General features: G+C 39.5%; 1 non-coding gene and 1 pseudogene across 1 annotated transcript; one reads left to right on the top strand and one right to left on the bottom strand.

Annotated features, from left to right (window-relative positions):
- The first annotated feature begins 720 nt into the window (after positions 1-720).
- Positions 721-803, top strand: trnal-cag (transfer RNA leucine (anticodon CAG)). Its single transcript has one exon. It is a non-coding gene; the product is annotated as a tRNA-Leu (tRNA).
- A 1,283-nt stretch (positions 804-2,086) lies between these two features.
- Positions 2,087-4,315, bottom strand: LOC135564232 (tudor domain-containing protein 15-like; annotated as a pseudogene).
- Between the last annotated feature and the right edge of the window lie 1,932 nt (positions 4,316-6,247).

Raw genomic sequence — 6,247 nt, 5'->3', positions numbered from 1 at the left:
CTAGACAGCAATTTAGTGCTACATTCAATCCGCATCGCGGAAATGCAATTTTACAGCGTGAATGGAATGTAAAGGCAATGTTCCCGCTTCAATTATACCTTGTTGTCTGTGCCGAATACAGTTTGTACCATGTTGTGCTGCTACCATGCTATGTTTTGTTTTAAATCTCTCTTTATGTAGTGTCGTGGTGTCTCGTGTGTTTTGTCCAATATGTTTATTTTTAATCCCAGCCCCCGTCCCCACAGGATTCCTTTTTGCCTTTTGGTAGGTTGTCATTGTATAAAAATTTAAAAAATGTTTTTCTCTGACTTACACAGTTAAATAAAGGTTCCATTTTTTTAAAAATAAACGGAGACTGCGTTCACTGTAAACGCTGCATATGTCGTCTCAATCTGAAATGACCTTTATATTTATATCGCGGAATCTGTAGAATAAAAAACTGGCGCACACCCAGACACATTATTTTGTGTGAAGGTGCTGACAAACAAGGGAATAACTATAAACTCAAAAGAATAGAGTAGCACAATCCATATATCAACTCCCGGATGATTATTGGGTCTACCCAATAAATTACTGGAAGATGATATATGGAGTGTACGACTCTTTATTTGTATAGTTTATCAGGGAATCTGTAACACTTACATTTTACAGATTGATTCGATGCCTAAACCTACAAAAAATAGCTATACTAATATCCAACTAATGCTATAACTAACGTAAGTCAGGATGGCCGAGCGGTCTAAGGCGCTGCGTTCAGGTCGCAGTCTCCCCTGGAGGCGTGGGTTCGAATCCCACTTCTGACAGTTTATTTTTCTACATAAACAGCGTTGTGACCTGAATCCACTCTCGACTGCTTTAATTGTTATTATTTTTTAAAGTTTATCTTTACTTAACAAACGATTCTTACACATCGATTATTGACAATCCATTCACAACCAATCTGTAACAAATAACAGAATTATAAAAGTGGGAATGGCGTATCAATTACTGAAATGAGTCCGATTATTTTGTTCAAGGCATACTTGAGTAATTTTCTATTAAAGATATCTTTACTTTTACTCAATTTGACGGTTGGGTGCTTTTCCCACCACTGGTTATTTTTGTGGCCAGTGGTGGAAAAACGGTCATACTTGAGTATAAGTAAAGATACCTTAATAATAGAAAATGACTCAAGTAAAAGTCACCCAGTAAAATTCTACTTATGTAAAAGTCTAAAAGTATTTGGTTTAAAATATACTTAAATATCACAATTAAATGTAATTGCTAAAATATACTTAAGTATCAAAAGTAAAAGTATAAATCCTTTCAAATTCCTTATATTAAGCAAACCAGATGGCACCCTTTTCTTGTTTTTTTAAAATGTATTTATGGAAAGCCAGAGGCACAGTCCAACATTCAGACATAATTTACAAACGAAGCATGTGTGTTTAGTGAGTCCACCAGATCAGAGGCAGTAGGGATGTCCAGGGATGTTTGGTTGATAAGTGTGTGAATTTGATTATTTTCCTGTCATGCTAAGCATCCAAAATAAGTACTTTTGGGTGTCAAGGAAAATGTATGGAGTAAAAAGTACAATATTTTATACAAATATATAAAGTAAAGTACAGATACCCAAAAAAACACTTAAGTTGTACTTTAAAGTAGTTTTACTTAAGTACTTTACACCACTGAAAATAACCATAATCAATTACAGTACATTATGGCATCAAAACCAAAGAAAAAAGTAGGCCTATCAAATTACTAACTTGAATATCAGTATAGTCGTAACATTTTAGCAGTTTGCCTGAATATCCCAATAGTATTTTTGTTCGATAAGCAAGAGGCACAATATCATTCAAACAAAAGGACATTCCACTTCAGTTATTTATGATACATGAATATCAAGACTAAACTGTGCCAATCAGAAATTGCAGCCTCCATTTGCTGGATGATGAGCACTCCATTCATCAACCCATTGAGATGTCCTCTGTAGGTAAATAGATGCATGCCGTACAACTGCCCTGTGCCACTGGTCGACTTTTGTTAATTTTGCCAAGCGTTGAAGTCCTTTGACATTCTCCTCACTTGTCAGAGTGTACGTTTTGTCTTAATTTCCATAGTCAACAACCTCCACCGTGAAATGGCCATTTGATGCATTATCTGTTCCAACTGCACAGTAGAGTACACCATCCTCTTCATAATCAGCAGCAACATGGTTCTCCATGGTTTCTTTAAACAGCTCAGCGTTAAACAGCTCAATCCATTTTCAGAATGGATTGTTCATCATTTTGCATTTGGATTTTTAAAAATCTGTTTACGGTATTGATGTGGGAAACAAACCCCAGACCTCGGAACCCTGATTTTATTTTGGGAACAAGGGGGAGTTGTGCAAGTTTTGGCAATTGGATGGAGCAAACTATTTCTGGGAGTTTGGAGGAACTGTCTACATCACTTTGATCTGTTTTTCCTTCTGTCCTTTCCTCACATTTGAACTATGTGATTTTTTTCACTGTGCTCTTTCTAATCTTACTGGGCATCAGGACACTTTGGTAGGTTTGCTTTTTGAGCATTTAAAGACTGCTTCTTTTGATGTTGGTGCTTGTTGTGGCCAGTAACACACTTTCAGATGATGTCTGTCTAGTTTTTTTATCAAGTTTTGTTCTTCAATTGCTCTTTGTGTCCTTCATGACCAGTCACAGGTCCACTGTTGCTTTTCTTCTCCTTGTGTTTTTGATTAGCAATGAGCGGTTTTGACCTTCTCATTGATGTTTATGTCTCCATCAAAGAGATCGAAAGAGACAGTCCCATCCTCATTCTTTCCTGCAACAACAGCTTGAAGTGGCTAGTGGAGGATGGATTTCTCCAGCCATTTGTTGACCTCTGCAAAGTTGTCCTTTTTCAGGATTTGTTCAACTGCATATCAATGCCTGGATGGGAGTGAACAGTTTTAGTTTTTTCAACGATATACATGTTTCCATAGTCCACAGCCAAAACATGTTTAGAAGCAGAGTAGACTGAACAGGGCAAGCCACATCCCTGTACCATTTGCCATTACCGTAATATTATGCCAGGCAAAGTTTTCCAATACCAGGACCAGAGTTGCCACGCAAAATTTCTTCACTTTCCATGGTGACTTTCTACATCAAGTCTTCAATCATTTCAGTATTTCTGTCCAACTGGCAATACATCTCCCATGGCCTGCACACATGAGTGACACAGACTTGCTCTTCACTTCTGCATCTCAAGTTGAAGGAGGAATGGACAAAAGAGTCTGGGCATATTGATTATATAAGCTGCATAGAGGTTTGCCCTTCTCTTGCGAAACCTTTTTCCGCATGCTTCTTTGTTGCATTCTGTTGAGTGTTCTGGAGGTCAACAACATTGTTTTTTACATACAGTTGAAAGTGTGCACTGCATGTCAAATTCCCTGAGTGGCTTTGAGTGATGTCCTTCAGTAAATCTCATGCCTCTGTGCATCAATCACCACCTCTGCCTTTTGCAGGTTCAATCAAGTTGTAAAAGGCTACATCTAAACGCTCGCCCCTCAAGATCAAGGAATTCTGGCACTATTGCTTGAAGATCGTGCACACTCTTTTGCTACTATCCCGTTGTCCACAAATATCACTTCAACTTCGTCTTGCTGTGCTCCGACAATGCAGGCTCTGTACCATCTGCCGTCATCTTCAGACTTGGCAACAACATGAAACACCTGCCTGCACGGGAATTGTGTGTGTATGGTAATGCTCCTGGATCGCTTCCATCATTTCCTCCAAGTTGGGGATCTTGCTTTTCAGCTGGCACCAACAATCTGAGGGTGTGTTGATGTGAGCGCATTGCACAGCTATCTCACCTCCGAATGTCAGTGCTTTGAATTTCACAGTCGGATTCTTGTCTTTTGGGGTTCTTGACTTTGGGCTTTCAGGTTTCTTTTCACAGCCATCCGATTCAGAAATGTCCCACATATCTTCGGGAGAGTTCCTGGTGACTCCACTCGTGCTTAATCCATTTCCACTAACTTGTCCTTTTCTACAGAACTTCTGTTTCATCATTTTCTTCTCCATCTCGCTCTTAAGTATCACAGGCTCAGAGGGAGTGTATTTCCAGAATTATACATGCTTGGTTGTGGTCAGGAGCTCTGTGATGTGTTGTTTTCCCTCTCATACAAATCAACCACATATCCATCTTTCCTTACGTGGACAACATGCACAAAGCAAGCTTTGTTGGAGACTGCTCGTCTGAAGTATTCGGTTGCAAAGATTCTCCATACATCGTCGTCGTCAAAAGGCTTGACATTCACGAGAGAACAACTGAGGACAAATTGATCTTCTTGATGCATATATAGTGCATTTGGAAAGTATTCAGACCCCTTGACTTTTTCCACAATTTGTTACGTTACAGCCTTATTCTAAAATGTATGATTTCCCTCCCTCATCAATCTACACACAATACTGCCAAAGTAAAAACAGGTTTTTAGACATTTTTGCACATTTATTTAAAATTTCAAAAACGTAAATATCACATTTATGTAAGTATTCAGACCCTATACTTAGTACCTTGTTGAAGCACCTTTGGCAGCGATTACAGCCTTGGGTCTTCTTGGGTATGATGCTACAAGCTTGACACACCTGTATTTGGGGATTTTCTCCCAATCTTCTCTGCAGATCCACTCAAGCTCTGTCAGGTTGGATGGGGAGCGTTGCTGCACAGCTATTTTCAGGTCACTGCAGATATGTTAGATCGGGTTCAAGCCCGGGCTCTGCCTGGGCCACTCAAGGACATTCGGAGACTTGTCCCGAAGCCATTCCTGCGATGTCTTGGCTGTGTGCTTATACTCGTTGTCCTGTTGGAAGGAGAATCTTCGCCCCAGTCTGAGGTCCTGTGAAGATATGTGAAGATTTATGCATAACAGCAAATGATCATAGACAAACGTTAGCTGGTGCATGGCTACATAGTGACCTCACACGTGTCATGATGTCACGTGTGCTCCCTCTCCGGCCTCCAGGTCACCAGGCTGCTCATTATGGTGCACACCTGTCACCATCGTTACCCGCATCTGCGCATAATGACACTCACCTGGACTCCATCACCTCCTTGATTACCTGCCCTATATATGTCACTCCCTTTGGTTCCTTCCCCAGGCGTCATTGTTTCTGTTTCCTGTCTGTGCATTGTTCGTGTTACTTGTTTTGTATTATGTTTAATTTATTAATTAAAATACTCACTCCCTGAACTAGCTTCCCGACTCTCAGCGCACATCGTTACACATGAGAAGTATAACTAACTAGCTAACCAACTAAAATATCAAATTAATTCCCTAAGTCAAACATTAAATTAGATATGGCTACAAAAATACTATTAGACGTTTGGACAATATTTACAGTACAGCATGGGTAGCTATGAACTGGAATCTGGGTTTACAGAAAGCGTTATCTTTTAAACCCAGGAAGCAGCCATTCAACTTGCCATTCACCAGCTTTTCAATCTTAATATAAAAACATGCTGGGTACTTTACCAAAGAATGGCGTTTCGAAGGGAAACTATCCGCATTACTGCCATCCCTGCCAGTATTTACTTCCAAAAAAGGTTTAAGTAAAAAGTTGCATGGAACCAAAAAAATGCCTCATCTGGGAAGAACCTAAGTATTGTTTTAGAGCAAGTGCGCATGCCCTATTCTTTGGTAAATTGGCCTGAATATTTTAACATTATTAAGCTTTAAAGGCTGGCGAATGGCAAATTGAATGGCTGCTTCCTGGGCATAAAGGAGAATGGCTCCTGTAAACCCATACCATTGGTGCTAACTATTCTCCGCATGGAAATTAGCGAGCTAGCTACATGTAGCTGGTTGCGTTGCAAGGTAGCTAAATTACACAACTACCACAAATGTAAGCTGACAGGCAGCTACAATAAACACAATAATTCTGTGACAAATAGCATGTTGGCTGTTACATTTTTGTTGTTAGAAATGACTGTAGGCTACCTTCATTTCATTGAAGACCCATCCAACTTCGGATCAGCAGTCAACAGCTGTGACCTTGAAAAGGACGGAGAAAAATCTAACTTCCTCCCTATACAGTTGAAGTTGGACGTTTACATACACTTAGGTTGGAGTCATTAAAACTTGTTTTTCAACTACTCCACAAATGTCTTGTTAACAAACTATAGTTTTGGCAAGTCTTTTAGGACATCTACGTTGTGCATGACACAAGTCATTTTTCCAACAATTGTTTACATACAGATTATTTCACTTATAATTCATTGTATCACAATT

This window comes from Oncorhynchus nerka, linkage group LG24, assembly GCF_034236695.1.
Source record: "Oncorhynchus nerka isolate Pitt River linkage group LG24, Oner_Uvic_2.0, whole genome shotgun sequence".
NCBI lineage: Eukaryota > Metazoa > Chordata > Actinopteri > Salmoniformes > Salmonidae > Oncorhynchus > Oncorhynchus nerka.
Note: the sequence above shows the minus strand (reverse complement) of the source record. Positions and strands in the feature narration are given on the sequence as shown.